Here is a 12,745-nt window from a genome sequence, read left to right as displayed (position 1 = left end):
GTCACTACCAGATGAACAACACTTTAAAATATATGATTTTAACAAACTAGCAATTAGGAAAGAGTAACATGCCTGAAATACCCAAGATTATGGAGAGAATCCAACCCTTGAGCCCTTGGATGACCTACTTCTTGGAAACCCTAAATATGGATGCTTGAGAGACTTGAGAGAAAATAAAAAATGTTTGGAGTGGGTTGTCGATGAAAATAGGGCTCCAAGTATGTTTGTAGGTCGTGGGGTATTATTGGGATAAGAGAAAAATGTCTAAAATACACTCATTTAAAAGGCTAAAAAAATAAACCATTAGTCGTTACGGGTCTCATAACTAGTCGTTGTCAAGACAGTGTCACCAGACATACCCACTATTGACCTTACGAATCGTATACCATGGCTCATAATGAGACTCTACTACTTATGGGGTCCAGTCATAGTCAACATGGAAACCAATTAGGGTGAACACTTGATATCCTATGATTTGCAGAAAATGACCCATAACGAGTCCTCACTACTCGTAGTGAGCCACTAGTACTTAGATCAAAACTTAGTCACACACACACTGTTTAGGCTACGATTTGAGTCCAACGTCTCGTCATGGGTCTTTACGGCTCGTGTTCCTAAGTCATACTCAGGACAACAACTCAAGCACCATTCACTGGACACCTTACGACTAGGGTCATATGACCCATCAAGACACCCTACAACTCGTCGGGTGAGTCATAGTCAGGCAGTGAGGATAAAATTTCAGAAATTTTTAAGGACCTGAGATATTTCTACCATATATTGCAAAACTCTACAGTTACTATATAGTAAATAACCCATACATCTCAACCCTATACATTTCACATACAATACTGATACCTGTCCTATACAATAATAACACATAAATTATATACAATACTGAATATATAGATACAAGGCATACACAATGTACCTTAAAATGAGATGGTCTGACTATTCTTCTCTTCAGATGAACATAAATTATTTTTCTTTTCTTTTTCGGGGATTAAACATCAACTTCAATATCCTGTAATCAAATTCTTTTTCTTTTTTGATTTTTTGGGAGGAACAACAGGACCTCCTTCATCCTTCACGCTTATCTTTTTCTTTTCTTTATATGATTTTTTTTGTTGTGGCCTTGATGGACCAACAAACACTTTACTTTGAGACTTAGTAATTCGATTAGGAGTATTACTTTGAGATGTAATTTTTTTATAGCAGACGGTGAATGACCCTGAGATCAAGTCACTCGATTAGATGGAGTACTAAGTATTTCTGCAGCCTTTTCTAATAATTTAGGAGGATGAACATTCTTCAAATCATTCAACTGAACACCAAGAGTTGGTTATTCAACAATATCATCATCATTAAAAATAAATTTGGGATCAAATTTTATCCCTTTACCAACCAGTTTCAAAATAATGTTAGTTTTGCTCTTTAACTTTATTACAACATATTTAATCATTATCTATAATGATTATGATGCAGAAAAAAATAGACACAAATTTCACACTAGATCAAGATGCACGTAAATATGAAAGTAGAGAAGGTAGAGAAAATCCTATTCGAATGAGAAAGTAGAGAAGAAGAGAATAAGAGAAAGAAATCTTATTTTGAAAAGATTAATAAAAAATAAAAATTGCACTGAAGTAGTTGAATTTTTCTTTCTTTTAGCTACTAATTAAAAGATAGGAGTTACTGGATTTGGGTCATATATACAAATGACTAATAAAAGGAATGGTAACTTACATAAATCTCTAAATCTTTAACTGATATTACATAAAATTTTAATTATTTTGTTAATTATATTTTATCACGATTTTTAAAATGGTGATACATATGTTATAAGGTAATACATATAAAAAATTAATACATTTGAAACTGACAAAGATATTTATTTAAAAAAATAATAGATTATTGTATTCTTTTATTGAAGGAAAAATATCTAATTTTTCTCCTTTTTTAGATTTAATTTAAGTGTTTTAATGATGTTATTTTCGTCTTTAATTATGAAAGATAAATTTTTTTCATCTTTTTTATCTTTTCCCGTCTTTAATTTCGTTGTTAACTTTAGTCTGTTTTTTTAGAGTTAATTTTAATTATGTTTCAATTATGCTTTTAGTCTCTTTTTTTTTTAAATATTATTACTTTTGTTTCCTAGACTGACTACATCATTACCTTTCATTAATAACATACGAATCGTCCAATAATTGAAATAAATAATTGTATCTACCATTAGAATCACCAGAATACCATATATATCACCCATTAATATCGTATGAATCACCCAATAATAGAAATAAATAATTGTATCTGTCATATGAATCACCATAATACAATATGTATCACCCATTAATATCATATGTATCACCCGTTAAAATCATACAAAATGTATCTATCGTATGAATCACCCTAATACTCATATAATGATATTATGTTTATCATTTATATGAATCACCATTAAAAGAATAAACATGTATGAATAACTAAATAAATTTATATATGTAACAATAGATTTTTAAAAAAAATATGGGTGAGATTTTTGGAGAGGAAAAAAAGTTGCATGCATTAATGGAGGAGGAAAAAATCAGGAAGGAAGATGATTTAAGCATTAATGGAAGAGAAAAAAATCAGGAAAGAAGATGATTTAATTGTTGATAATTAGGAAGATATTTTAGGGAAGGAAATCTTTGAAAAAAAAATAGCTTGAATGAGTTAATAGTAGAGTAAAAATAAGATGTGAGGTTTTGTTAATATGTATCAAGAGTAAAGTTGAAAATTGAAATTTTATGTAAAATTTTAAAAAGCAAGGGATATTAGGTAATATAGTCACTTAAATGTGAAATTTGTGTAATTTAACAATAAAGTCCGAGTGTTGTTTATGTTCGATAGGTTAAAATTGGGTCATTTCTTTTTAAAATAACTAGCCCGTATCTATTTTCCTTTAAAGTATTTAAAAAAACTCAAATGATAAAACAAATAAAAATGATGAAAGCCAAGAACAGTGTAGTAAGCCAAGATAACATTTCAGGAAACTAGAAAACGGTAATCAATAAGTTGAAAATAAGAGCCCGTTTGATCATGAAAATTTTTCTCTTTTTTTCGAAAAAAAATTTTGAAGTTAAAAATTGTGATGTTTGGCAATGAAAATTCAAAAAATAATTCCAAAAAAGTTTTCTGAATCGGGAAAACAGGTTTTTGATGTTTTCCCAATTTTTCAACTTCAATTCCAACTTTTATTGTTATTAACCCCAATCTTTTAAATTTTTATATAAAGCTTTCCTTATAATATTACTTTTTCAATATTACACCTATAGCAGTTTTAAAGAATAAAATAATTATAATTTCAAACTTAATGCTATCCTAATTAATATATATCTCTTTTTCTCTCTCATAATTATTTTTTTTCCTTATTCAAGACATTATTTTACTGCTAATGATCTTAATTACTATAATATACTAATAATAATAATTTTTCTATTGAGATATGGATGTTTAAGGAATTATAGTCATTTAATTAATAATGGATAATCATTTTTTGTATTTATGGAATTAATAAAGTTGTAGCAGATTAGTTTACCACTGCCACAAATTATTCTCATTTTTAGTTTGATTATTTATTTTTATATTTATATATATATATTTATATATATATATATATATATATATATATATATATTATATTGTGTACATCTTTATTATACTATTCAAATATAAATAGGTTATATCATATATATGCTAAAAATATAAATTTATGATACATATACATTAAAAAATATGTCCAATTTAATAAATTTATACCTTAAACCGCAACTGCTACCTTTATATACCATAATACTTAGTATCTTTATACACAAAATATTATATTTATACTCATAAATATATAAAGTATTATATTTATAACATAAATATACAAAGTATGTTATATATGAAGTTTATACCATATACACACATATAAATATAGAAAGTATAAAGAAACATACTAAGCATATTTATATATTTATGGTATATGATATAATATAGCATAAATATGCAAAGTACGTTTTACATAGAAATAATTTATTCACATACAGTAAAATTTTTTATATATAATAAAATTAAAGAAATAAATTAGCGGCACCCTAAAATTTAATATCAACTCATCATTTCCTATTTTTTAGGAACGGAAAATAAAGGAAATAAATTACATAAAATCTTAAAAAAATAAATTTGTTTGAAAGATAATATTTGTTACCTAAAAAATAAAAAACATTTATTTGTTAATATAACATCCATATTTAAGATTTTCAAATATGAAAAAACGGCTATTAATGTAAATATTATATATGTCATAATTGGAATTCATTAAATATGACCATATATATGTAATTATTTTTATAAAAGTGGCTAATTGAGTTCTTTTCCCATTAGTAGATAAATTTTAATTGAGTGATTTTAATAGTTTGTAAAAGTTGGGGCATAAAATCATATTTAAAAAAGTTTTTTCAAAAGTAAAAAAAATAAATTCAAAAAAGGCATGGTCAAATACAACTCCAACTCCAATTTCAACTCTAACTCCAAAATTTTTTAGTTTTCATGGCCAAACAACTACTAAATATGCCGACAAATTATCTTTTGTCCACATATATAAACTTAGACTATTCATTTCAAAATTAACTACATATATCCTTTTTCCTAATAAATAATTCTTAATTATAAAAGTGCTGGAAACTATTTAGGTGCCAAGGATTTAAGTTCCTTTTAACTAACCGCTTATCGGACTAGTTCTAATGCAATACACCTAAATTGTTTCACATTCTCTATACATTCAGAAGCTTCTTAGGTGCAATTGATCCCATACCGACCTACAAATTCTTCAGCTTCTAAACGACTTACTTTGCAGCTGATATTATTTATATACAACGTTCCTTAATTGTTTATGAATAGTAGTTCTTCTCTTTAGTATAAGTCGAATTTGCTCACACAGTTCTTGTCCGTCATGTGCAGACTTGGCTTGGGGTGTGACGCTATTACTATTTGATAGAGTAATTATTTACTACTTATCATTAAAAAAAAAATATAATCAAATTTTCTTGATCTCATAAATTAGATAAGGACATCAAACAACCGTTTTTAGCATGAAAATCAAGTATATGAAAATACGCATTACTTTTTGTTGAGGTTTTTGCCCTGATTTTCTTATCAAAATTAAGTTTTTATTTTTTTGGAAAAAAAATAAAAGTAACCATAATTACTTTTAATTTTTCTAAAAGAAAAATATAATTCTTTTCCGAGGAATGGTTTTGGACATCTATAAATAGAAGACCCCTTCTCATACCATAACACAATAGCATTCACAATGTAGGTTTTAAAGATTTTTTGTTTAGGGGAGATTTCTCTCAATATGTTTTACGTTTTTCAATTTTATTTTTAATATATAAGTCGTTTGGCCAAATCATATAAATAATATGTCTTTTTAGTATATTTTTATTTGTCATCTGAATTATCACCGTATTAGTTTGCAAACCATAAGCTTCCACATGACGTCCTCTCGATTTCGAATCCAACAAGTGGTATCAGAGCCTATGGTTCAAAGATCCGATGATTTGATTGAGGATAGTTTAAGATCAAAGTTGCAATCAATTGTATGATAATGAAGATTTTTGTCCAACTAAATGTGGAGAACAAGTTTCAATCATATTTTCAACATTTCTATTGTTGCATCTTTAAAAATCAAAATAAAATATTAATTTTAACTCATTTTTAATCATGATATTTTAAACTTTATTTTTAATCATGACAAGCAACAATTATGAAGATTGTATGAAGAATGAAGTTCATGCATGTGATGTGAAGAAGGCGGATCAAGTGAAGAAAATCAAGTAAAAAAGGGAAGATTTGTTGGGGGGTTTTGCCCTGATTTTCTTACCAAAATTAATTTTTTATTTTTCCTTGAAAGGAAAATAAAAGTAACCATAATTACTTTTATTTTTCCTAAAATGAAAATATAATTCTTTTCCATATTTGGCTGACCTTATTTTAGAGGAATGATTTTGGACATTTATAAATAGAAAACCTCTTTCTCATACCATAACACAGTAGCATCCACAATGTAGTCTTTAAAAAAATTTTGTTTAGGAAAGATTTTTTTCAATAGGTTTTAAAAAAATTTAATTTTATTTTTAATATGTAGGCCGTTTGGCCAAATTATATCAATAATATATCTTTTTAATATATTTTTATTTGTCATCTGAATTATCACCGTATTTGTTTGCAAACCATAAGCTTCCGCATGACGCTCTCTCAATTTCGAACCCAACACTTTCAAGTCTTTTTGACACTAAGACCACCTATTAAATGTTGTTGTAATATATCCTACATAACATTAATTTAATATCGTAATTTTTTTTAATGATGTTGTAATATATCCTACATATCATTAATTTAATATTATAATATTTTTTTAAAAAAATTACTTTATTATAATATTTTTTTAAAAAAAATTACTTACTTTTTAAATGACACAAATTAAAATCAGACAAATAAATTAAAATTAATAAAATATTAAATAATGGTTCTCTATCCTATGCACGATTCTGATGCATTAGCTATTGTGCATTTTCTTTTAAAAAAGGCAACAAAAAATTTAATCATTGAAAAGGGTGACAAATTTATGTTTAATGTTTAATGATGTTTGCTAATATGATCTAACAAAAAGAAAGAAAAAAAGTCGCCAGGACAGACAAACCCTGCGAGCTCTTCTTCTTCCCTTTCCCCTTCCTCCTCATGAATACATTTATGTAGACACGTGTTGAACCTCCCAGACTTTAACCTATTTTTTAAAATTAAATATTAATTTATATTAAAAATATTTTTAAAATTTTTCTCCCCACTTTAACCTATTTTTTAAAATTGAATATTAATTTATATTAAAAATATTCTTTTAATTTTTACACGTGATTGTTAAACCTCCCCAAATTTTAATCTATTTTTTAAAATTAAATATTAATTTATATTAAAAATATTCTTTTAATTTTTATTTTATTTTTAATAGACTTCATTAAAAAAATTATGAAAAATTTTTTAAAATAAAATTACATTTTAGAATACATTTTATATTTTTTTCCACCTAATGAGAAATATTTCAAAAAAATATTTTTCTTCTAATTTAAATTTATCAGCTAGTAATTTAACTCGCCCCATTTCTTTTCCAACCCCCCGGGGGTCGCTCACATCTCCCCCCCTCCCTCGCCCCATCTCTCACATCACACACCACTACACATGCACACACACATGCACTATATAAGAACTCACGCATACAGACAACCAAAAAGGAAAGAAGGAACAAAAAAGAAGACAAAGAGGAACAAAACAAAAAACAAATTAGAAAAGATTAATTTTATAAAATATATTTTTAATTAATATTTTTTTAATAAATATGTCAAACCTCAAATAAAATGAAACGGAGATGATAGTAATTAAAAGAACAACATTTATTGCTTTATCGTGATCATCAATATATACAGACAAACGTGAAGCCTGAGCCTGAGCCTGAGACTAACACTATCAATTAGGTCCCCAACAGCTCAAGTACATGACATTTCTCAAAGACTCTTCAGATTGCTTCAATTTCTGCTCCTTAAGTATTTTATTAGAAACAAATCTGGCAGATTTTCCAGAAAACCCCTTAGAAGCTTGATGAGTAGTATTATAAACCTTAGTGAGATTAGCCTTGGCATGCTGGTGTAGTAGCCTCAGAGGGTAATTCCATCTAGCAAAACCTTGATCTTTTAATGCCTCAACTGCTCCAATGCTAGTTGCCACTATCCAAGCTCTTCTTGATGAACTCATTTTTCTTGAATCTTTGACGACGTTTGGTGTTTGATTTGATTTGTAAGGTTATAGAAGTCAGAGAGATATATACTTTTTTCCTTAATATGTTTTATAAGTTGGAATGATAAAAAATGGAAGTGCAGTGACACTCTTTTATAGACAAGAAAGGTTGTAGGAAATTGGACAATAGTTGGAGAGAAAATGCGGTGGAATGGGTATTTGCGGTGTCCCCTGGTTTTGAATGACAAGTGGTGTGTGTGTGTTGGATGCGCAGAAAAGAAAGGCGGTTCAGTCAGTTTGTTACTCTCTGTATTTTGATTTACTTGTCACATGATTGGAATATCTATTTCACGTTTCTTTTTTTTTTGGTCATTTTTTAACATAATAGGCTCACTAAAAATATAATAATTTTATTATATTTCTATTAATTTATATTTAATAACAGATAATACTATCTTCGTTTTATTTATGTACCATATTTTTTTAATCTATTTTAAAAATAAAGATTATATTTTTTTATTTGATAATTATTTAATAATATTATTTTCATTAAAATTTTTATTAGGTCCCACATAATAAGAAAAAATAAAGTAAAAAGTAAACATTAAAGTGATTTTAAGAGGGATAATTTTGTAAATTTTATAAAGTCAATATTTATTTCTTAAATTTCGTATTCAGTTAAAAGGCGACACATAAAATGAAACGAAGGCAATAGTAACTTTATTGTATTATCTTTATTACTTTGAAGAATAGTTAATTAACGTTAAGAGTAAACATTAAAAAAAGACCTTTTCTTGATTTGTCAAAATGACAAGTAAAAATAAAAATTAAATTAAAAAAAATAGTGACAAGTAAATTCGTACAGAGGAAGTATTAAGAAAATAATAATTTTTATAATGGTTTTATCATGTTACCTCTATTAATTGATCTTTAGTAACAAATATTAGCAAAATAATTTGAAGAATAATTAATTAATGTGAAACGTAAAACATGAAAAAAAATATATTTTTTATTGATGTAAAAAATGACAAGTAGAAATGAAAATCAAATTTGAAAAATGGTACCATGTAAATCTGAATGAAAGAAGTATTTTCATACTAAAAGTAAATATTCCTTGTATTTTTTAAAAATGACCTAATTTGACTTGACATGATATTTAACAAATAAAGAAGACTTTTAAGTTTGTGGTCCTAAATTAAAGTTATGTCAAATGCATCAAAACGTCATTTGATCTTGTGGTCTTAAATATGTTATGCGAAAAGTTGAAATTAAAGTATTATCGAAAAAGGAAAGGAGTCATTCTTTTTTAAACAAATTTAAAAAGAAAGTAAGTCATTTTTTTTTAAGTGGAGGGAGTTCAAAAGAATGACCTAGTTTGACTTGACACGGAGTTTAAGAAAATAAAGAAGACTTTTGAATCTTGTAGTCCTAAATTAAAATTATGTTAAATGTATCAAAATGTTCTTTAACCTTATGGTCTTAAACATACCACGTGAAAAGTTCAAATTAAAATATTGCCAAAAGATAAGGGAGTCACTCTTTTGAAATAGATTAAAACGAAAAGTGAATTATTCTTTTTGAAATTGGAGAGTAATATTTATCTTTATAAAAAATTAAGACATAATTAACCGTGTTTTTCATTTTTACGTTTAGTGATAAATATGGAATGGTATTAAGGTAGGCAAAGAAGGGTAAGTGTTTCCTCCGTTTAATAATACTTATTCATTAAATAAATATCTAATAATATTTATCTAATTTAAAATTTAATGCATAATTTATTCATTTGCTTTCATTTTATCTTTACTATTAAATATTATTCATTTATCACGATTCAAAAATGAGGGTCATGTTGGCAGTTGTCGCAGCGTACCTTGACAAGTAAGTCTATCACCCAAATTGATACAAAAGAGAAAAAGACAGAAATATACCAAGGTAAGGCTTCTAGAACGAAGCCGAATCATATAAGTAATCATAATGATGCGGAAAGAACTTATCCAAAATACCAATCATGCCAAAATCAGGTGTCAATAGTGTAAGAACTATTAATACAATCCAAGAGTCAAATACATCAGAAAAATAATCACAAAGAAATAATATGTCTCCAAATACTAATAAAGACATAACTACTATAGAAAGATAGAGGTGAACTTCGGACGCATGAATGTCTAACTGCTACCTTGGAAGCTCCAACAATCGCCCGAGTCAACCAAGCTGAGGCACAATCTAGCTAAGACCTGCACTGAAAGGGCGGAGTAGGCATGAGTACGGTCTATTTGTACTCAGTAGATATCATAGTCCAACCAAATAAAGTGGTAAATAAAGCATACAAAATATACACTAAGGGCACGTCACCTGCAATCAGAAAATGTCCTACAATAGTAGCCCACATCGCTTGCACTAACAGTTCTAATATATCACATACATACCAAGATAGAACACGAGTATGCATTATATCACCTACAAGTGAAACAAGGGGGGACATGCATATACAAGATTATCAAATACAAGTAAAAGAAGATAAGACAATTACATAAATGGCAAGTCAATACTATAATACAACACAATATAAACACAATATAGTAAGTGCAATGTATATGATATTGATGATGATCATGCACGAGGTCGTCGCACAACCTCCAGGATCGTCGCACGATCCTCGTATACACCTATAGAGATAAATCTTCTCGATGTAGGATCCATGGGGGGTTAACATCTATACAATCCACATATCTCATATCTTCTTTCTGATACATCTCTCGAAAAGGGTTTTATAAGGTGTTACAATATCTTCTCCCAGGCACATTCCTCAGGGAGGGTTTTAAAAAGATGTTGCCAGTATTACTCAGGTGTTGCCATGGTGGCACCAATGTTTCATGAATGAGTATAATATGAGGATGTAATGCTCACAACCAATCATAATGAGTATTTATACAACCAACCACATGATATAGTTTCACAACCAACCACAATGATATATTTCCACAACCATGTGAATCAATATCCACTCATTATTTTCGTTTCATCCATGAATTTCCACATGTCTCATATACCAATAAGTATAATATATCACAATACACCAATGGTACCATATTATGCATTTCAATAATACAATACAATTATTCATATGTATTAGGGCTATCAATATCACACAGGACTCCATACAGTCACATACATCACATAATATCTCATTGTCGACAATTACATAACATATAAGCCCCCACACGGGCACAACACATAGATAGCCATTTTTCATGATTAGTTCCTATCCTTAACATGCATTTTGTATCATCATTTACTATCCAGCCCAGTCTGAAAGAGTTAAGTCATAACTTATCTCGAAAGCCAAAACCTGTCCGCTACACTTTGAACCATGACCTTACTTTTTACGAACAATACCAAATATTAACTACTTTTGGTTCGGGGACAAAACAGACCCCTAGAATGAGTTTCCCAAAAAGAAGGGAAAAAAATTTACTTTAAAAATATGTTACCCATATTTTTAGGAACCTGCGGCTGAAAACTTAAGTCAAATCGAGTAAAAAATGAAAGAAAAATCAGTTTTGAGCTTTACCGGGTAAAATCTTTAAAATCCATGTTAAAATTAAGAACCGGAGTTGTTTTAAAGGTTAAATTGATGAAAAACTAGTAATTATAAGATAAAAACATTATTCAAGTGAAAGGAGTGAAATTGGAGTTAAGAATCAAGCCCTAAAAGTTTTAGGGTTTTAAAAAAATAATCAAGAAATTACTAAGAAAAGGGTGAATTCTTACCTTAAAATCGTAATAAAATCAATAAATAGATGTTAATCTACCTGTAATGCCTCGAATCTGGTACCCAGAATGCTACACGATGCTCACGACCTCGAAGAACCACAAGCTAACCCATGACTGATATCTGTACCTGTACACTGCATAATATCATGTAAAATGCGAAAATAGTAGGCTGAAACATGCCATAAGGTTCAAAACTGAATAAAACATCTGATAAAACCATATTCGAATAATGTGGTATCACAATACCAAACTGAAGTAAATATCTGAAACTACTGAAGTCTGAATCTAGTCCGAAAGCCTCTAACTAACTGAACTATCTAACTAAGGAGTTGATGGGACATGTCCCCAACTAACTCCAACTACTGAAATAAATTAATTAATGACATAATAAAGTAATGATTATGTCCTCAAAGGATGAGGACTCACTGCTAACTCTGATCATTGAGACTGAAATGCTACTGATGCTCTGGAGCTCGCGCTTCTGAACCTATGTTATAAAATACCATAGCGCAAATACATCAGTACGATTGAATGTACTGGTATGCATGTGAGGTAGGTTGAATACAAAGGGTTCATATGCAAGAACTATACTAACTGACTGGATAACATGAACGTGAGAATACATGCATGAATACATAATAACTATAACTGGGGTCATGATAAAATGATTACCGAGTCTGAGTACTGCTAACATAAGATACTGATAACTGTATAACTAAAATAACTAATACTGAGCGACTGTATCTGATAGTCTAGTTTCTGATGAAACTAGCTGAGTTCTGTTCTGTTCTGAGGTAACTATATTTGACAGTCCTGAATTTTGTAGAACTATCTGAGTTTTATTACTGAGACTGAATGACTGTATGTAACAGTCTTAATCTGTAACTGAAACTGTGGGAAGTAGTCATTTAACTGACATGCCCCAAATAATGCAATATAGCTGAGTCGCGGTCCAATCTGTAACCCCAATTGGAAGGGTGTCAATACTGCGCCACTGGTAAGGACAAGTTGTGGGTGACCCTCATCTGACAGTGTCCCCAAAAGAGAATGGTGGGACCCTTATCTGACAGTGTTTATCCACCTTATCAACCCTCATCTGACAGTGTTGATGTCTCAACCTATGCTGGCTATATAGTTCTAGAACGCAAGGATTGCTTCTAAG

This window comes from Capsicum annuum, chromosome 2 (assembly GCF_002878395.1).
Source record: "Capsicum annuum cultivar UCD-10X-F1 chromosome 2, UCD10Xv1.1, whole genome shotgun sequence".
NCBI lineage: Eukaryota > Viridiplantae > Streptophyta > Magnoliopsida > Solanales > Solanaceae > Capsicum > Capsicum annuum.
The sequence above is the reverse complement of the archived record's forward strand: the minus strand, read 5'-3'. Positions refer to the sequence as shown.